The following is a 22,100-nucleotide window of genomic DNA, read 5'->3' as shown; positions in this document are numbered from 1 at the left end:
TAAAAAGAAAAAGAAGAAGAACGATTCAATAAGGCAGTTTTGGAAGCCGCCTTCTGCTTGGGTAATTGGCCTAAGGTTGAACTTCTGACCTTTGACTGAAACAGAAAGGATGGTCGCCACACAGAGCTCCTCTTCCCAAACAAAACGACAGGTTTGTGAGGAGGTATCTTTGTACCCTTCCTTTCTTCCCCCTCCATCCATCCTTGAACAGGGACCCGAAGCCTGGAGCCCAGCTGTCTGCTAGCCGTGGAGCAACAGAAATGAGGCAAAGCCAAGAGAACCATTCACACACCGGCCTTGGCATCACCAAGGCACTGAGCCAACACTGCTATCCCTCACTTCCAGCTTTACTCTGTGAAAAAAAATTAAACCATTGCAGACGGATGCAACCCTAACTGAACAATACAGTAAGCTCCTCCTGTGTTCTGGGCACTGTGTGGGGCCCTGGGAATAGAGCAGTGAACAAAACAGCCGTGGTCCTGCCATCGCGAACCTCAAGATTTTGTTCAGGACAGAGATGACAAGTAAAAGTTTGATGGGCCTTTCGAAGTTTTGTAAAAGGAAAACCGTGGCCGCCACAGGAAGCAATGGCAGGGCGGCCTAATCCAGCCTGGAGGTTTACGGGAGGCGCCATGGAAGAAGTTTCCTTCAAGCTGAGCTGGAAGGGAGGGCAGGAGTCGGTTGGGGAAGAGAGTGTCTGATAAGAGCCCTTGAGGTGAGAGAAAATGAGGCATTTGAGGAAATTGGAAGAGCTGGGCATGGAGCCCAGAGGGGGAGGTGGACGAGCAGGGGATGCGAGGAGATGGAGGTAAGGTGACAGCTCAGATTCTGAGGGGCTTTGAGTTTGAGTAAGAGTTTGAAACTTTATCCTACGGGCACTGAGAAGCTATGAGAATTTCAAAGAGGAGAGTGATAAGATCAGATCTGCCTCTGGATCAGATGGCTCAGGCTGCCGTGCTGAGAACAGTCTGGAGACAGGGACACCACTGAGCAGGCAGTCACCAGGAGGAAGATGACGCTCGCTGGGACTTTGGTGGTGCCAGAGGGGAGAGAAGAGTGAGTAGATTCTAGACACATTCAAAGAATAGAATCCTGGGGTCTTGTGATGACATTATCACATAACCCTACGGAGCTGGGAGGGGTGGCACTAGGTATTTCTTCATGCAGCTGGGTGGGTGGGTGGAGGGCAGGAGCAGGTCTGGGGGGGACGAGGCCTCCGAGGGCAGTTACCATTGGCCAGTGCTCAGCCCTGTGCGTGGAAGATGCTCTTTCAGGATTTGTGGAAGAAATTGGTCTCCCTGGCAGGGGGAGCTGGTCTGACATCCTGGAGTTGGAGAATTTGTGTTTTGAGGCCTCCACCCCCTCAAGCCCCGCCAACCATGCCCCTCACAGAACCATCTTAGTGGCTTTGCCGTGGACAGCTAGCTCTTCCAAGGCCAGAACAGCATCCAACACACATGTCCTCACCGGTAAGGCATGCTGAGCTGAAAATGGGGAACTGTAGAGGAACCCCAAATCCCCACCCCCAAAACCACCTGCTGTTTCTTGAGGGTAGGCCAGGGTGGTGAAGGAGATACCAGGAACCGAACTGTGTGGTTTGAAGTCACGAGGAAGATAAGAGCCTGTCAGCGGCTCATCTGTGCAAAGATAGGACAACTGCCCTCATGGGAGGAGTGACAGGAAAATCCCTGCCTGACAAACACGGCTCCGTCCTGAGAGACGGGGCTGATTCACACGGTCTCTGGGTGGGAGAATTCAGAGCTGGCAGACTTCAGGCAATGACCAGTGGCGGGCAGCCGTTGCACGAGGAGAGGAATGTCCCCAACCCTGGCTGGTTACAGTGACCAGGAAAGCCAGTTTGTTCTGAGGGGCAGGCTGTCAACAGGGAGCTGGACCCCATGCCGAGGGCTGGGGCGCAAGAGCCCCAGGTGCAAGGGTAGGAAGCCAGCTGTGGAGGGACAGAACAAGGCAGCCTCTGCTGTGAGCTTTAAAATTTTTTTTAAAGATTTTATTATTTCAGAGCATATAAAAATTTCCCACGTACTTCCTACCCTCCCCTACTCACAGCACCCCCCACTATCGCATCCCACCCCAGAGTGGCACATTTGTTACAGTTGATGAACCTACATAGGCACGTCATAATCACCCAAAGTGCAAAGCTCACATTAGGGTTGGTGGTGTACGTTCTATGGGTTTGGACAAATGCATAATGACATGTATCCATCACTATGGTACCATGCAGAGCAGTTTCACCGTCCTGAAAGTCCTCTGTGCTCCAGCTATTCACCCCTCCTCCAACCCCAGGCAACCACTGGTCTTTTTATTGTCTCCGTCGTTCCGCCTTTTCCAGAATGTCACAGGGTTGGTATCATGCAGTATGCAACCTTTTCAGACTGGTTTCTTTCACTTGGTAATATGCATTTGAGGCTCCTCCATGTCTTTTCATGGCTTGATAGCTCATTTCTTTTCAGCGCTGAGTAATATTCTGTCGTCTGGATGTACCACAGTTTATTCATCCATTCACCTCCTGAAGGACTTCTTCGCTGCTTCCAAATCTGGGCAATTATAAACGAAGCTGCTGTAAACATCTGTGTGCAGGCTTTTGTGTGGACATAAGTTTTCAACTCCTTCGGAACAAACTGCCAAACCGTCTTCCTAAGTAGCCGTACCATTTTGTATTCTCATCAGCAAGGAGCATTCCCTTTGCTCCACATCTTTGCCAGCATTTGGTGTTGTCAATGTTCTGGATTTTGGCCATTTTAATACGTCTGGAGTAGTATCTCATCTTTGTATTAATTTGCATTTCCCTGATGACATAAGATGGGGAGCATCTTTTCATGTGCTTATTTCCCATCTATGCATCTTCTTTGGTGAGGTGTCTCTTAAGGTCTTTGGACCATTTTTTAATCAATTAGTTAATTTTCTTAATGTTGAGTTTTGTGTTCTTTAAATATTTTGGATAATAGTCCTTTATCAGATGTGTCTTTTGGAAATATTTTCCCCCAGTCTGTGGCTTGTCTTCTCATTCTCTTGACATTGCTTCACAGAGCAGAAGATTTTAATTCGAATGAAGTCCAATTTGTCACTCTTTCTTTCATGGATCATGCCTTTGGTGTTGTTTCCAAAAAGTCATTGCCAAACCCAAGGTCATCTAGGCTTTCCCCAGGTCATCTTCTAGGAGTTTTATAACTGTGCATTTTACACTTAGGTCTATGATCCATTTGAGTTGATTTTTGTGAAAGGTGTAAGGTCTTTGTCTAGATTCATTATTTTGCACATGGATGCCCACTTGTTCCTGCACCATTTGTTGAAAAGGCTACCTTTGCTCCATTGCGTTGCCTTTGCTCCTTTGTCAGAGACCAGTTGACTGTGTTTATGTGGGTCTATTTCCGGGCTCTCCATTCTCTTCCTTTGATCTATTTGTCTGTTCTTTCACAAATACCACACCATCTTGATCGCTGTAGCTTTATAGTAAGTCTCAAAATTGGGTAGTGTCAGTCCTCCAACTTTGTTCTTCTCCTCCAATGTTGTGTTGACTCTTCTGGGTCTTTCCCATCACCACGTAAACTTTACACAGGGGCCGGTCTGTGGCCAACTGGTTAAGTTTGCGCACTCCACTTCAGTGGCCCAGAGTTTTTCCGGTTTGGATTCTGGGTGCTGACCTAGCACCACTCATCAGGCCATGCTGAGGTGGCATCCCACACAGCAGAGCCAGAAGGACCTACAACTAGAATATACAACTACGTACTGGGGCTTTGGCGAGAAGAAGAAATAAAAGAAAAGAAGATTGGCAACATATGTTAGCTCAGGTGCCAATCTTTAAAAAAGAATTAAAAACTTTAGGATCCGTTTATTGATATCTACAAAATAACTTCCTGGCATTTTGATTGGAAGTGCATTGAATCTATGGATCAATTGAGAAGAACTGACTTCTCGGCAATATTGAGTCTCCTTATCCATAAACGTGGATACTAGCTCTTCCAAGGCTCTCGTTTATTTAGTTCTTTTTTTATTTCATTCATCAGAATTTTATGGTTTTCCTCATATGGATCTTGTACATATTTTGTTAGATTTATACCTAAGTATTTCATCTTTGTGAGTGCTAACATAAATAACATTGTGTTTTTCATTTCAAATTCCACTTGTTCATTGCTGGTTGTAGGAAAGCAATTGACTTTTGTATATTAACCTTGTATCCTGTGACCTTGCTATAATTGCTTATTATTTCCAGGAGATTTTTTGGTCAAGTCCTTTAGGTTTTCTACACGGATGATCATGTCTTCTGTGAACAAAGCAATTTTATGTCTTCCTTCCCAGTCTGCGTATCTTGTCTTGTCTTGTCTTGTCTTGTCTTACTGCATTAGCTAGACCTTCTAGTGAAAGGTTGGAGACGATAGTGAGAGGGGACATCCTTGCCTTACCTGATCTCAGTGGGAAAGCTTTGAGTCTCTCACCATTAGGTATGATGTGAGTGGTAGGCTTTTGTAGATATTCTTTATCAGTCAAGGATCATCCTGAGTTTTTTAGCATAGAGGCTCCAGCATGAGAAGGAACATAGGCATTCAGCTGTCAGGCGTAAGTGGGCCATGGCTCTCAGAAGCAGGGCTAGACCCAGGAGTGAGAACAGAGGTTCCAGGAGGACTGGAGAACAGCTGCGACTCTCTGAGTCCCTCCTGCCTTGGGTCAGGGCTGGTCCTAAGGCTGAGGATGGATCTGAGCTTCCAAGTGAGGAGTGAGGGGACAGTGGCTTGGCCATGGAGAAAGGAGGACCTGGGGGCATCGCTGAGAATACCTTTGTGGGGTTGAAGGTTGTGCTTGGGGAGAAAATGCAGGGACTGGTAGGAAGTGCCTTGGGGAGAGACAGATCCTGTGAGTGTGACTCAAGGCGTGGAGCTGCCTCTGACGAGGACATTCTGAGGGTGGAGGTGCAGATGGAGCAGCTGGGAGAAGTGGAAGTGGAGTGCTGAGCTCAGAGAGGGCAGGCTGGGCTAGGGCCCTGCACAGCCATGGGGAACCTGAGACACTAACCCTCGTTGGGGGAGTTGACAGAGAGATGGGAGGGAGCTCGAGGCCCACGTGGCCCCTTTCCCCACCCTGAGAATCCCCACCCCACCGTGGCATGGCAGGGACCTGTTCAGAACTCAGGGAGTGCTCAGACTCTGCTCCTGGTTTCAAACGCATCTTCCCTGGGGGCCTGCGTGAGATCCTGCTGATTTCTAGACTGTGGTTTTAGTCACATCTCTATACTCCTCTCTCTCTCTGTTGCCTAATTTGGTTCTTTGAATTGATAGTTTCTCGAGTACAACAGAGGAAGTGGTCAGCATGTGTCTTGGGGTGATTAGTATCAGTGTCGGGGAGCTGACTGGACACCAGATGGTCTCCAGTGACAGGGCAGGGGGAGGTTGGGTTTTGATGGGGAGGCCAATGAGGAGAGCTCAGTAGATTCAGACTGTGTGGGGTCATCAGCTCTGGGGTTCAGCCATCCACCAACCGTGGGGTCCAAAGCCATCCATCAACCATGAGGTCCAAGGCCATCCATCAACCATGGGGTCCAAGGCCATCCACCAACCGTGGGGTCCAAAGCCATCCATCAACCATGAGGTCCAAGGCCATCCATCAACCATGGGGTCCAAGGCCATCCATCAACCATGGGGTCCAAGGCCATCCACCAACCGTGGGGTCCAAAGCCATCCATCAACCATGAGATCCAAGGCCATCCATCAAGCATGGGGTCCAAGGCCACGCAGGCCTCTCCTGTTTGGGTGTTGCTCAGGGACTTGATCCTCAGCACTTGTCCCTCCTTTCCGCCCAGTCTTCCATGCAGCTGGTTCTCCCGTAGGCTCCAGAAATTCTCCGTATCACCTGCCTCTCTTCAAGGGGCCACTCTCTCTGCAGTCTCAGGGATTCCTGCTCCCTCCACACCCACTGAGGCAGGATGTCTCCAAATTACCAGAAGGGCATTCTATATTCTTAGAATTTTGTTTTCCTACTGATTACAAGAGAAAACTTGACAGAGGTAATAAATCTGGTTAATTAAGGGAGGTCACAAAGGTTCCAGAACTTCCATGGACCCTGCCTTTCCTCTGCACAGAATGGTCAGTGTGCTCAGTGAAGTGAACTCTGCCTCGATGGCCTTGGGGGAGACCTCCTGTCCTTTTACTTCTAGGAGGAGGAGCTCCACGCACCCTCAATGCCTCCCGAGAGAGCGGGCCCCTGAGGAGGCCTTCACTGTCCGCTTGGTGCTGAACTATCAAGAGTGGAAGAGAGGTCAGCTGTCCGGTGGCCCCAGGCCAACTGGAACTGGTTACCACCTTCCCTAAGGGACCATCAGGGCCAGGGCCAGCACATCAACTTCCTGGTTTACCCCACTCCCTGCCAGAAGTCCAGGCTTCCCCCACAACCCAGACCTTCATCCAGGAGTACTCTGTCTGAGTACTCGGCCCCTTGTCTGATCCCTCAACCTTCCCAAACCTTGCCCTGTACTGGTGGGAACTTATGGTCTAGCAAAAGCCCACTCCTTCTTAGTCTCTTTGCTGGCTGTTTCTTTCACTTTTGTTATGGGGAATGGCATCCCCCCAAAAGTCATATGTTGGAGTCCTAACCCCCAATACCTTATTATGTGACCTTACTTGGAGATCTTTCTTTCCAGAGTTAGTCAAGTTAAAATGAGATCATTATGGATCAAATGAGGTCAAGGTGGGCCCCTAATCCACTAGGACTGGAGTCCTTATAAAAAGAGAAATTTGGAGACAGACACGCATGCAGAGAACACCATGGGAACATGAACCTGGCCGTCTACAAGCCAAGGAGAGAAGCCTGGAACAGACCCTTCCCCTACAGCCCTCAGAGGGAACCAACCCTGCCGACACCTTGATTTTAGATTTCTTGCCTCCAGAACTATGAGACAATAAATTTAAGTTTCTTAAGCCACCCAGTCTGCAACACTTCGTTGGGGCAGCCCCAGCGAACTAATGCGTCCCTCTAGCTCTGAGTCAAGCTTGCCCTCCCAGAAGACACTGCTTCCTCCGCAGCTCTCTCCAGTGGAGGATGTTTTGCTCCCATTCCTGCCTTCTAAAAACCATAGCTCATTTGAAGCTCATGGCATCAAACTTCGCCCTGGCTCCCTTCTGTGTTTCTGGAATCTCCCAACACCCCAGTCAACCTCTGTCAATCACTGACGACTGGAGCGCCTGGCCCACCATCTCTCCCCTCTGCTCCTTAGGTCGTCATGTCACAAGATGATCCATCCAACACCTTGGCCTCTTGGCCACTCATCGCATTAGCGGCAGAGCCTGTTTCTGTTCACAACAGCACAGCCAATAGGTGAAGCTCGTGGATTCTAGAGTCAGCCCACATGAGGCTGATTTCCTGCTCTGCCACCTGGAGCTCTGAGTCCTCTCTGGGTTTCAATGTCTTTGTCTGTACAGTGAAGATAATCCTAGGATCTACTTTATGGGGTTTTTTGAAGACTAAATGAGAAAATGCAGATAAAGAACTATGTGGTAAATAATAAACTCATAATAAATGCTGTTATTGCTATTATTTCCTCAAAATAAGAGCAGTCTACAGGTAGAGTTTTGTAACCCAGGAAGGAGCAGAGTAAGAGAGAGGACAACTCAAGAGACTGTTGACTTGGTTACTTTCTATACTAATGATAGAAATAGGTCTGCATTACAGGCCTTCTAAGTCTCAGACAATGACCTCTAAGTCCCAATATAATAAATATTGTTCACTTATATTTATTGTATAAGCCAGGGTCCAATCCAGAGACAAAAATCACACCAATTATTTGAACAGAGAGAGTTTAACATAAGGAATTGTTAATCAAGTTTAAATTTGTTAATTAGGTAACTAAATGGTTACAAAAAAAGAGGAGAGAGAGAGAACTTGGAGGTGTCATGGAGGAAGCAGCTCCCAGCCGTAGGGCTGGCAGAACAAAGGGAAGAGTTTGGAATTATAGGAATGTAGATATTGAGAGGAGGGCCCCCATAAAGGGGACACAGGCCTCTGGGGAGAGGGTGCCTCTTTCTCGGCTGGTGCTGGTGTCTTGGGGAGCAGGGTGGGCGGAGTTGCTCAGGGAAGCTGGTTCTGCCAGTGCTGGAAAAACTACAAACTGGATTTAATTGCTGCCGCTGGAGAGAATGGCTGCTGCCACTGCTGCCAGGGGAAGCGAGGGGCAGAGTGCAGGCAGGAAGGAGCCGGTCCTTTCTCCCTCCTCCAGCCTCCCAGCCTCCCTCCAGTGTCCCCATCAACAGACACTAACAGGGAACCAGCTGATAGGGCGGAAACCTGGTTGGGGAGTCCCAGGTGCAGCATCGCAACGAAGCGGAGCACAGACGGATGGACTCGGAGCAGAGAGATGACAGCTTAATAACCGGCACAGGCGGGTTATCTATACGGGAGGAAAATAAGGAAAAGGGTTGGGGAGGGGGGAAGCGGCTGGATTGTCCAATAAAAAGATGAATTCCATAATTAATGCCAACAAATTGTACACTTAAAATGGCAAATTTTGTCCTATATATTTTACCACATTAAAAAAAAAACTTTCCTACTTAAAAAAAAAAACGACAATTGAATTCCTGTGGCCAAGTTGATCAGAGAATTGCTTGGTTTCCTCTGGGAGGTACTGAGGGACGTCCTTCCAGAATTTAAAAAGGAGACCCCACCCCCTGTGCTAACCTGTACCATCGCACGGGGCCAGGACACGACAAACCATCTTCCGAGACAAGGAGAAAGTGACAAACTGAGGACAAAAGTTTGCAAAACATGCCAGGTACAGAGCTGATCTCAAGCTGAACAAAGCTATTCCAGATACAAGGAAAAATATGAACACACCAGTTAACAATAATTCATAAAGGAAGAAATACAAATGGCCAATAAATGCGAAAAGATGTTTAACCAAGAAAATACCACTTCCTACCATTTTGTCAACGAGAATGACAAGGACTGAAAACAGTAGTAATTTTCAGTGTCGGTAAAAGAAGAGAAACTCAAATTCTCACACACTATTGGTGAGTGTAAATTGTTTTAAACTTTCAATGGGGCTACTTGTTAATAAGTATCAACAGCCTTAAATAAAAATATTCGTAATCCTTCATGCAGATATTCCACTTGTGGGAATCTATTTGAAGGAGGTACTTAGAAAGATGCACATGGCTCTGGACAGGGTAGTTCTTTGAAGCGCTTTTTACAGGAAAAAAAATGGAAACACCCTAAATATTCAAGGAAGGTATCAATCAAATCAATTATGGTACTGCACGCTCAACCATAAAAAGATGTTCTCAATGTATCGTTAAGTGAAAATGTCTGCTGAAAAATAGTATTTGATCTAACTTTTGTCCCCAGATTATAAATTATGTGCATTTAACAAAAATGAAAAGAAAAGACTAAAAGAGCACACACCAAAAAGTGTCAGAGTGTTTTCTCTGGCTGGGACCACGGTAATTTTGGTTACTTCTTTGGCTGAGCTGTAGTCTCTAACTTTTCAGCATGTATCATTTATGAACAGGGCAAGAAAGGAGAAGCAGAAACTTAGTGGTCACCGAAACTGTTAATATATCTAAAGACAGCTGTGTCCCTGAGGAAGGAAAGGAGCTGCCCTCGGAAGTTCAGACCAAGCAGTTAGGGAGGTCAAGTCCTGTTCAGAGGATGGGGACCTTGGGGAAACTGAGGTACAGAGCTCTCCTGTGAGATGATCCTCTTAAGCCCTCTTAGCCTCAGGTCATTAAACATGCTAATCATGGATTTAATTCCCCATTCCAGGCCTTGAGGATTAGAATTCATCTCTCCATGATGGCTTGGAGAGAACAGTGGACAGGCAATGCAAGCGTTTCACGTCCTTGCAATTATATTTCTTGCTGTAAATTGGTAAACTGAGGGGTCGAGGCAGGGGAAGGGAGCAGGGTCTGGCCAGGAGCTTCTGGATTTCAGGGGCACTGCTCTCTGTGCTGACCTGCGAGGCCAGAGGTTGACCAGTCGATGGAAGCGGCAAGTTCCAGCCACTGCCTGGAGTTGTCATCAAAGACGAGAATATTCCCCAAGGCGGTATGCTCTCATCCTCCAAGTGGAAGAACAAATTCTCATAACTCTAAAATGGAAAGAAATGATAGATTACAGAGGAGAAATCTTCTTCGCTGGAGCCAGGCTTCCTGGGTTGAATGCTGGCTCTATTATGGCCCCAGCTTGGGCCTGTGGTACCCTCCTGAGAGCTCTCTATGCCTCCACTTCTTCAACTTCAAGGAGAGTTGCAAGAAGGGAAGGAGTTGATGAAGGCAGGTGCCCAGACCAGTGTCTCAGCCACACAAAGTTCAGTAAATGCTCATTGTGGTCATTATTTCTCCAGCGTTCTTTCTGTTCCTACAGCAGACCCATGCCAACAGGAAAGGCCAACAGGAGAGCCGTCCTGCTTCTGGGTGTCTGCATGCAGGGGTCAGGAAAAGCACTTGGAGATAAGCTTATTCTCTGACACACTATTGAAGGTCAAGGGGATCGAGCTATTCTTTAAATCTTATATTGCGTTTACATTGGTTTATAACATTATGTAAATTTCAGTTGCACATCATATTTCAACTTCTGTATAGACTGCATTGTGCTCCCCACAAAAAGTCTAGCTGCCACCTGTCACCATACACATGTGCCCCTTTACTCCTTTCGCCCTCGCCCCACTGCTTTCCCCTCTGGTAACCACCAATCTGTTCTCTTTGTTCATGTATTTGTTTATCTTCCACATATGTGTGAAATCATAAGATATTTGTCTTTGTCTGATTTATTTCACTTAGCATAATACCCTCAAGGTCCATCCACGTGGTGTATACGTATACACCACATCTTCTATATCCATTCATGAGTCGATGGACACTTGGGTTGCTTCCACATCTTGGCTATTGTGAATAATACTGCAATGAACATAGGATGCATAGGTCTCTTTGAATTGTTGACTTCAAATTCTTTGGATAAACACCCAAAAGTGGAAGCTGGATCCTATGATATTTCTATTTTTAATTTTTTTGAAAAAGTCTCCATACTGTTTTCCACAATGGCTGTACCAGTTTGCATTCCCACCGGAAGTGTACGAGAGTTCCCTTTTGTCTACATCCTCTCCGGCATTTGTTATTTCTTGTCTTTTTAATAATAGTCATTCTGACAGGTGTGAGGTGATATCTCATTGTAGTTTTGATTTACATTTCCCCAATAGTTAGTGATGTTGAGCATCTTCTCATGTGCCTGTTGGCTATCTCTGTATCTTCTTTGAAAAAACATCTGTTCATATCCTCTGCCTACTTTTTGATTGGGCTCTTCTTTTTTTGTTGTTGAGTTGTACGAATTCTTTACATATTCTGGAAATGAACCCCTTATCAGATAGATGATTTGTAAATATTTTCTTCCAGTTGGCGGGTTGTATCCTCAAGTATGTTTTAATCTTTGAACCATTCAAATGCATTTTTAAAATATTTTACTTATTTTTATTTACTCTTTAGCAAAAAAGAGAAAACATTTTGTTCTGAAAGAACTTTATTTTTCCCCTTTGGCAACATGCCTTAACACTTTTCAGCTGTAGGTATTTTCCGAGATACCGACTTTCTTGAACTTCCGTTAAGTCTTTCGTTCACTCTGGGGGACGTGGGAAGAAACCTGATAAGATGTCTGCGTGTTCAGAGGAAAGTGAGTGGGGTGTCTGGCTTCCTCTGGCTTTGTCCTTGAGCCCCCCCTCCTTCTCTGATGGGGCAGAGCTGGCAGTGACGGCACCTACCAGAGAGGCTCTGTGTTCCCCAGGACAAGGGGACAGGGGGCACCATTGATGGGCTATCACCAGGTGTCTTCCTATTTCAGGCTTCAGAAACGTTTTGTCCTATATGCTTGACTTGGATCTCATCCACCCCCTGTTGGTTTTGTCGTTTTCGTGTTCTCTGCTCCACCCTCTCTCCCAGCACACTCACGCACACACTCACACACACACACACACACACACACTGATGTTCACAAGTTCTATGATTCAGTCGTGGGGATTCTAGGATTCCAGTTGCCCAGGTCTCTGACGTTATAAGACTTTGGGATCTGCGAGAGCTAAGGCTGCTTCTCAAATGCCCCGCTTTCCAAGCAGGAAGGACAGAAGCCCTGGACCAAAATCACCAAACATCCCAACTGCTGTTATCTGGGTCCAAGTGTACATTGTTTAAATGTCAAATGAGTGATCAAGTCAATCCTGCTTTACAGGAAACCTACTGATGAATTCTCATAAGCCATGACAGGAAAAGAGCACAGCCTGTAAAAAGTCCGGTTAACAGTAACAACCGTGCCACAAGCAGTTCCTGCATGGCTTCCTGTTTATGCAGGCAGCTTTCTTCCTTGAAGGAATTCTTACGGGATGGGTTGGGCAGGGGAGGGGCGGGAAAGTATGATCGAGGGGTCTGCGATTCCCTCTAGATTCTGGCCAGCCTTCGCTGTGCTGTGGTCCCCGGCTCAAAGGCTCAGAGTTTCTTGTTAAAGTTTAGATGATTTCTTGTTAGGTGGTCTTCTTTTTACTAAGTCTACCTTTATTGGGTGGGTGCTGTGTGCCAGGCAATGTACAAAATCTGTATTTCCTTATTTTCACAAAACTCTGTGACAAAGGGAGGTACTATTATTATTAACCCATTTTACACATGAGGAAACTGAGTCTCTTACCCAAGTTACCCAGCTAGGAAGAGATGGAGACAGGACCCACGTTCTCACCCACCGGACAAGACCACCTACCCTGCGTCCCCTCCCTCCGCAGCAGCTTCCAGGCGAGAAGCTGCCTCCCGTTCCTTTTTAGGGTGAACTTCACTCTCCACCCTTCACTCCCCATGCCCAGCTGCACCCACCCTTCCTTCCTATAGTCTCATTCCTTCTTGCCCCTAAAGGCAAAACTTAAAACCAAGGCTATTGTAAGGGTTTACTGTATTTGCCTGCAGGGAAATGGAACATTAGTCAGAACTTCAGAGGTGGAAAGTCCCAAAGTTTTCAGCCTGGAACGGGAGCTCCAAGTCCCTCCCTGTCGACAGTGCTGACTTGGATGGACTCCTGCCCTGCCCTTTCTTCTCCAAGGCCAGGCTCACCAATCCACAACCTCATCCCGCCCTATCCTTTAGGAAAGCCCCGCTTATGGCATATCCATTGTCCAGAAGAGTCGGGACAACTTACCGAGGTCACGTTCACGGATTGCCTATTGTAGCCCTGGGCACTAACGCAGAAGAGACGTCACTCCTTCTTCAAGTACCAGCATAATCCAATCACTGCGGAGAAGGGAGACGTCATCCTTGCTCCCGCCATGCCCCTCTGGAGCCAGGAGAGAAAAAGACCTGATGAGTGTCACTTAACCTCCAAAAATGTGCAGAGCGACCCAAGGCAGAGAGGGAGTGAATGCTCTCTTAGCATAATAGATCAAAATAATGAATTCACAAAAAACGAAGCCAAAGTTCTGAACACCGGAGAATATGAATTTCCCATGGAAACCAATGTTTAAACGTTTAATCTATATTGTTTCTTTAATGTCATATTTGATACATAGAAAAGACTATGTGTAACATATATGTAAGCTAGAAAAGTATATAACAAACAGCTATGAACCCACCATTCAAACCTAAGAACTAGAATACGTTACCAATCATTTCTATCTACCGGCGTCTTCCTCCCCTCTGCATTCCTCACCTCCCTCCCAGAAGCAACCACTATTCTGAAATGTATGTCTTTTAATTTTTTCAAAGTTTATTTGAGGAAGATTAGCCCTGAGCTAACCTCTGCTGCCAATCCTCCTCTTTTTGCTGAGGAAGACTGGCCTTGAGCTAACATCCGTGCCCATCTTCCTCTACTTTCTATGTGGGACGACTGCCACAGCATGGCTTGCCAAGCGGTGCCATGTTCGCACTCGGGATCCGAACCAGTGAACCCCGGGCTGCAGAAGCGGAACGTGGGCACTTAACAACTGCACCACTGGGCCAGCCCCTATAGTTCTTGAACTTTATAAAAATAGAATCATGTCTTTCAACACTTGAGTTTTTCTATCAATTATGTTTCTACAAATGGTTCATGTTGTCACATGTGTTTCACCATTGTGTCATAATCAATGAATGAAACTACTGTCCTCTGGGTGGGTGTTTAAATTTGTGGGGAGTTATTACAAAGACAGCTGCCGTGAATATTCTTGCTTATGTCACCTGGTCACGTGGTCACGTGCAAGAGTTCATTGTTGGGTCATAAAATACAGGAATGTTCACCTTTACAAAACTAAAGGCAAACAGTTTTCCAAAGAGATTAAATTAACTTACATTCCTCTTACGACCACTCAGCACCTTTTTGTATATTTATTGACCAATTATTTTCTCTTTAGTGGAATACTTATTTATGTTTTTTCCCCTTTTTAGTATATTTGTCTGTATTTTTCTTATGGATATGTGGGAATTCTTTATATATTATTTATATCCTAATCTTTTGTCAGTTATAAATCTTGCAAATACCTTCCAGTTTTTGGCTTACCTTTTCCCTTGTGTCTTCTGATGAACAAAACCTCTTAAGTTTAGTGTAGTCAAATGTATTGATATTTGTTTATCAATATCTTGTTTTGTTTAAGAAATTCTTCCCTACCCCAAGAATAGGTAGATAGTATTCTATACATTTTCTCAAAGTATTGCTTTTCCCTCTTAATGATTTAATACATCTAAAATCGCCTTTTGGAGTAGTCTGAATTAGGGAGTCAATCTCTTGTTTTGTGTTCCATATGGTTGAGAAATTTGCCAAGAAACCATTCTTTGATTTCGTTCCTCCTTTCCCCCCTGGTCTACAAAGTTCCCTCTATCATATATCAAATAACACGTGTGCATAGTATTTCTGGGCTCTCTATTCTGTTCCATTGCTAAATTGTAAATCCATGTGCCAATATCACACTGTTTTCATTTCCGTTGCTTTATAATATCTTGCTATCTAAGGGCATGTCCCATCGCTTCATTCTTCTTCAAGAGTATGTTGGCTATTCCAAGCCCTTTCCTCATCTATATAAATTTTAGAATAAGTTTATGAAACTGTAAACAAAACAACAAAAACAAAAAATTATGGGAGTCTTTTTTCTAATCACATCAATCTATGGATCTCTGTGGGCCAATGGGGAGAACTGACATCTTTACATGTATTCACTTCCTATCCATGAAGATGGGATGTCTTCCCATTTATTTTAGTCTCCTTGAATCTTTCAGTTGAGTTTTATAATTTTATACACATGGCTTTTGTGTACCTTTAGTTAGACTTATTTCCATGTACGTTAAAGATTTTATTAAGGCTGTAAAATTCTTTTCAAAGTGTTTATTGCCGGTGTATAGAAAGTCAATCAACTTTTAGTGTTAATATAATCAGCCACATAGCTAAGCTCTATTATCACATCTAATCATTTGCCCATACATTCTATTGGGTTATCTACGTAGACATTACATTAAATATGCTTTTGATATGACAGATATGCTTTTGACTACCAATCCTATACTTTAATTTCTTTTTATTCCCCTACTGAGCTGGCTAAGCCCTCCAGTGTTGAATAGATGGGCAATAATGTTTGTTTTTGCCTTCTTCCTGCTTTTAAAAAATCCTGCTGCTAATATTCTAATATTTTCCTATTAAAAATGATGTTTGCTGTAGACTTTCTTGAAGACAACCTTTATCAGGTTAAGGAAATCTCTTTATTGCCAGTATACTAAGAGTTATGTGTGTGCGCGTGTGCACGCGTGCGCACACATGTGTGTGATTTAAATAATGAATGGGACTCTACTTGCATCAAATTCTTTTCTCACCTCTGTTGGGATGACCATGTAGTTTTTCTCTTTTAATCTCTTATGCAGTGGGAATATTTTTATGGATGTTTAAATGCCAAAACTCCCTTGAATGCTTGGGTCAATCTAATACAGGCATTTGTATTATCTTTTTTATTTTATTTTATTTTATTTTGTACCCTGCTGGATTTAATTTGCTAAAACATTTATCTATATTCAAAATGTGATTGGCTTATACTTTTTACTACTTGTACTATCTTTGTCTGTTTGGGCATCAAGATTATTCTGGCTGCAGGGATGAGTTGGGAAGTATTTTATCTTGCATTTTCTAGGTTTTTTTGGGGTAATATTAGCATGATCTGTTCCTTGAATGTTTGCTAGAATCTGCTCATAAAACTGTACAGGCCTGGTGAGGCACAATACTTCTGCTTCAATTTATTTACAGTTAAAGGAAAATTCATGCTTCTAGTTCTCTTGATTTCTTTTTTTTTTTTACCAAATTATACTATTATTTTTTTTTTTTTTAAAGAAGATTATTCCTGAGCTAACACCTGCTGCCAATCCACCTCTTTTTGCTGAGGAAGACTGGCCCTGAGCTAACATCCGTGTCCATCTTCCTCTACTTTATATGTGGGACGCCTACCACAGCATGGCTTGCCAAGCGTTGCCATGTCCGCACCTGCGATCCCAACCGGGGAACCCTGGGCCACCGAAATGGAATGTAAGCACTGAACCACTACACCAACGGGCCGGCCTCCACTATACTATTCTAAGTATTTGTTTTGTCTAAAATTTAAAGTTTAGGATATTCAGCTTTTGGTGGATTTCTCTTAGTTTCTTTTTAATCTCTGTTTTATCTGTAATTATGGTTCTTTTTCATCCCTAATACTGTTTTATTTTTTCTTCCTTCTTTTTATCTTCAGCAGTCTTGTCAGAGTCTCTCAGAAGAACCCACTTTTGGCTTTGTCCGTCTTCTCCTCTCATATTTGTCATTGCTGTTGACATTAAGTTCTCTGCTTATTTTTATTATTCTTTCCTTCTGCTCTCCTTGAGCTAATTCTATTGTTCCTTTTTTCACTTCTGCTATTGGAAGCTTAGCCTGTTTATTTCCAGCCATTTTTTATGCAGTTTCTGTGTTGTTATATTTAATGATTTAAAATCTTTTTTTAAAATCCTCACATATATGGAAATTTAAAAACAAAATTCTAAGTAACTCGTAGCTCAGAGAAGATCATCATAATTGAATTTAAAGAATACTTACAATTGAATGACAATGGGACATATTAAAACTTGTGGGATATGGCAAATCACATTTTAAAACATTAGAGCCATTTGGGGCTCCTGCCACAGAGCCAACAGACAGAGAAATGAGTCACTGTCTTGCCTGGGGTGACTGATGCCTCCTACCAAGGGGAAGATTAAGTTGTTGCTCCACAAAGAGGGTAGAGAGGACCATTTGTGGAACTACAGTGGTTCACGTGGGTGCCTGTTAGTCTTTCCTTACCGACTAGTCTAGGTCAATGGAAGATTGAGGCAACCCAATGAAGACAAGACTTCCAAAAACTCAGATCCTATAGGAAGGAAGTCTTGGGTCACCCTACCAAATAAAGACCCCTATTTGGCCAATGTGCTGGCAGAGAGTAAGGGAATATGAAATGAGTAGTGGGAGGAAGTAGCTTGAACTACCAACTTAAGACCTGTGACCAGCTGGGGCTGCAGGGACCGTAACAGCCCTGAGCATATTATTTAATCCAACACCCCTTCCACTACCTTATATAAAGAACACCTGTGACAGCTAATGTTTTAGGTTTCAGGAGGGAGTACGTCTTTAGTGATCTTATCCTACAATGATATTTTAGCTGTTGGTACTTCCCGTGTTCCCTGAATAGGGAATGTTGGGTTTTTCATTTGGGTGAGAGACGAGGTGGATGGTGAGGGGCAAAATGGATGGATTGTGTCAGATATCTTCATTTTCCCATTCCTATCTACTCTACACTCTTCTCCACCCTGCCATCTGCCTTAAGAAGCTGACCTGTGTGGGTTATAACAGCTGAGTCCTCTGGCTTCCAGTTCGGACTGGCAATGGGGAGCACAGAGGGAGGGAGGGAGGAGCAGGAGGCTGGGGTGTTTATTTCTCTGGTTCTCCCTGCAGTTTACTTTGGTCTCACTACGTCCACCAAGCAAAGGTCGCTGGTCCTCTCAAGGTGACCGTCTCTACATAACTCTCTTCTTCCAGGTTTTCTAAACACTTCCTCCCTGTATCCCAGTGGAGCCGGGAATGCAGCAAGTCCACAGTCCTGTCTCCGGGATACTGAAATATTCTTTCTCCCACACGCGGCCTCCATCTTTGAAGGTAGTTCCTTTGTTACACCCTCCTTGAATTACCCCATAATTTTCCTGTTGGACACATGATGATGGGTGAGGACCAGGGTTCTCAAATGGAGAAACAGCATTACAATTGATTTTCTTTTTAATGACTTCTTACCAGGGCTGTATCCCACTCACTAAGATTTCTATCCAAGAAGTCTGTTTCTAATTGGGTGATTTGCCACTATCTTCTACACACATCGATTGCAAATTGTTCAAGGCCATTAATTAACTGATCACAGTATTCACCATATTAGCACTGGGAATATTTTTACCTGTGTCCATTTTGTCATCATTACCACCATGATTACCAGTCAACTCTTATCTGTATCTAACACCACTGCAGCAATTTCCCCAACGTGCAAGGAATAAACAATACGAGAAGTGTAGAGTTCAACATTTCTTCGATATTAGCTCCTCTAACTTATTTGCACTTTTGGCTAATAAACTTTTTGTGGATGTACGACATTTTATATCCTCATCTCCTCATAAGTCACAAAAAAATCTTCAAAGCCCTTCTGGGCAGGTTCATTTTTCAAACATCACTGTAGACAGAGTCTGTGCCAAGAATTTGTGACTGTTGACTTATCAGCATTGGCAATTGTGTAGATGACATTATTAAGATTGAACTCTTCTGGGGAGTCACAGAGTCCTAGGCTCTGTGATTGTAGCAAGCATGCAGTCTGAAAAAAGTGTTTATCTTTGCTCTAAAAGTCTTTATACACAGGCTGTAATACACACCTCCGGGGAGAAATAAAAGCTGAAATTCACAAGAAGTTCAGGAAGGAGGTGTGCATAGTAGTTTCCCAAGAATGATGATAGCATCTTACAATTGGCTTTTCCCAGTCCAGAATGTCTGCAATGAGTTTGCACCACAGGTACAAAGTGGTTATTATCTGTCAGAAACACTTCTCTGTTACCCAGGCTGTCTAATTTGCATAATAATGGACAGTAAACTGCATTCACCTTTCAAAGATGGCACATGCTGCCCTTTTCCAGTTAATTCCAAATGCACCCCGTGTATACCCACAGCCCTTGGTCCACCAAGAACATCAACAGGATGTAACCAACTGGTGGATCCTCACCAGCCATCCTGCAGAGCAATTTTGTTCCCGCTGTCAACCAGTCAGTGTCAAAATTTTCCTCAGATAACACACCACAGCAAACCCACTGATAAAATTTTCAGCAGCTTCGTTATCAGCAAAAGCTTTTAAACCCCTGATTTTGACATTTTCTTACTTTGGATACATAAAGTCAAAAATCATGCCCCAAAAGCAACAAGAGGTAAGGGAAAACAGAGGCGAGTGTGGCTGGTAAGCACAACCGTTGAGTTCAGGGTCAAGGATCGCCACTAAATGTGTTTTGGTTCCAAGTTTACACAAAAATAGACTGTGAGTCAGCATAGACAGCCCCTCCCCCGCCCCCGGAAGCTGTCTTTTGCTTAAGTAGATGCCAGGAATATCTTTTTCTATGCTTTTACTTTCATTGTTTCCATGTCCTTAGACTGCATGTGAGTCACATGTGTATGACACTTACGTGGACTTACTTTTTTTAATCCAATTTAACAATCTTTTAATTGGTGCATTGAGTCTGTATATATTTACAGTATGAAATTATTGATATATTTGAACTGATTTTTACCAACCTTTTGAATCCTACTTCTTTTTTCTTGCCTCTTTTTAATTGATTTCCTTTTTTCTTATCCATTTTGATGTAAATATTAGGAAACACATATGTTCTGTTTCTATCAGTTAGTGATTTTCATTAAAATTTTCCATGTATATTTAGTTTGGCAAAACCTAACATTAAACAATTTTTAACTCTGCTTATGAATAGTACAAGCACCTTAGAATATTTTAATTCCACCTCTCCCAAGACACTTATTATTATTATTATTCAGTATTTTAGTTTAGTCCTTTTTGAACCCTACAAATTACAATTACTTTATATTGAGAATATTTGTTTGAATTTGTATGTATGTGTAACAGTCAAGGTTCCATCAGAGAAGCAGAATCACTAGGAAACACATAACAAGAGATTTGCTTTGAGGGTTCAGTCTTCCTGAATTGTGGGAGCTGGTTAAACCATTTCTATGATGCTGTTGCATCTGTGTCAGGTCTGCCAAGAAGGCAGCCAAAAATGGAAGATACACGTGAAGTGAGAGAAGTGAGAGAAGCAAGGACAGACCAGAAACTGCAGGTGTGAGCTGGAACCAAAGGACAGACTGTAACCACATCAGCCTCTCACCCCCTCCAAGAATTCAAGGGGGGGACCTGCGGAAGAAACTGGTGCCCTTTGCCGCAGATCTAAACACGCACCTGGCCCGGGAGAAGGAGAATCCACAGGAACTGGGACTTGACAATGAGGGGGTTACTGAGAAGTCTGCTTATCATTATAGGCATACCTCGTTTTACTGTGCTTTGCTTTATTGGACTCTGCAAATACCATGTTTTTTTTACAAGACCCTCTACCAGCGAAAAGATTATGACTTGCTGGAGGCTCAGATGATGGTTAGCATTTTTAGCAATAAAGTATTTTTTTAAATTAAGGTATTACATTGTCTTTTTAGACATAATGCTTTTGCACATTTAATAGACTAGAGTATACCATAAACATAACTTTTATGTGCATTGGGAAACCAAAACATTCATGTGACTCACTGTATTGCAATATTTGCTTTATTGTGGTGGTCTGGTACCAAACCCTCGCTATGTCCGAGGTATGTCTGTATAAGTGTTGCTCTTTCGTGGTGATTTCAATCTTATCTGACTTTGAAGATGTTCTCTTTGACTTTTGTGTTCTGAAGTTTCAAAATGTGAGCCAGCAGGGCGAGAAGCAACAATGTTCACCGGCTGCAACAGTATCTCTTAACTGAACCAGAAAGAAGTTGGCCGCTGCTTCATGTGTGCCTTCTGAATCTCTTGCAAATGTCTCTAAGGGCCCACAGTAGTCTGGATCCATGCAGGGAGGGAAATTCTTAGAAATATACCTCTGGTTTAGCTAAGTCAATGCAATACAAATCCACCACAGCATTTACCTTTGTTTCTGCTTGTCATTTGTTCTTGCATCTCAGACTATCCCTGAAGGACCGTTTCCCATCGTGAAGAACATACTTTAAAGATACTTTTAGTTCAGCTATCTTGGTGGCAAATTCTCAGATTTTATCTGTACATGTCTGCTTATCATTCTAATTGTTGTTATTTTGTAATTATCTCAACTTCCTCTGACTGCTTTGAGGTTATTCTCTTTGACTTTGGTGTTTTGTGGATTCGAAATGTTGTAGCCAGTTGTGGATCACTTTTTATTCATTCTGCTGTCCGGATGTGCTTCTTGCATCCGTAAGGTTAAGTTCTTCACCAGTTTTGAACTGTTGCATCTGTCATCAGTTTAAATGTTGCCTCTTCTCCATTCTCCTTTTTTTTTCTTTCTGAGATTCCGATTAAAAAAACCACAACTCATTCTATTGTTCCTATCTCTTAACTTTAGGTTCATATTCTCCAGCTGCTTGTCTCTCTGTGTTACATTTTGGGTAATTTCTTTGGTTTACCTTCCAATTCACTAGTCATCTCTTCACCTGCGTGTAAGGTGCTATCTAACCTGTCCACTGAGTTTCCTGCTTTGACAGATACACAGACACACAGACACCTACGCATACGTATATTTATGAGTGTATATATATATACACACACACAAACACACACATATACATATTCCATATTTCTTCTGCAAATCTGCCTGGTCATTCTCTTTAGCTCATTCATTCTTATGATTTTATTCTTTATTTCTTTAAATATTGTAGTCATTTAGTTCAATAGCTTATAGTCCCTGAGGCTCTAAAGCTATTGTTTATTGTCACTGCTTAGTCTCACTCACAGAGATTTGATGATCTTTGACTGTGAGCCTTTTGCTTCATCTTAATCTGAGTGGCTCCTGTCAGCCCAAATGGGACACTTTACTCCA

This window comes from Equus caballus, chromosome 28, assembly GCF_041296265.1.
Source record: "Equus caballus isolate H_3958 breed thoroughbred chromosome 28, TB-T2T, whole genome shotgun sequence".
NCBI lineage: Eukaryota > Metazoa > Chordata > Mammalia > Perissodactyla > Equidae > Equus > Equus caballus.
Note: the sequence above shows the minus strand (reverse complement) of the source record.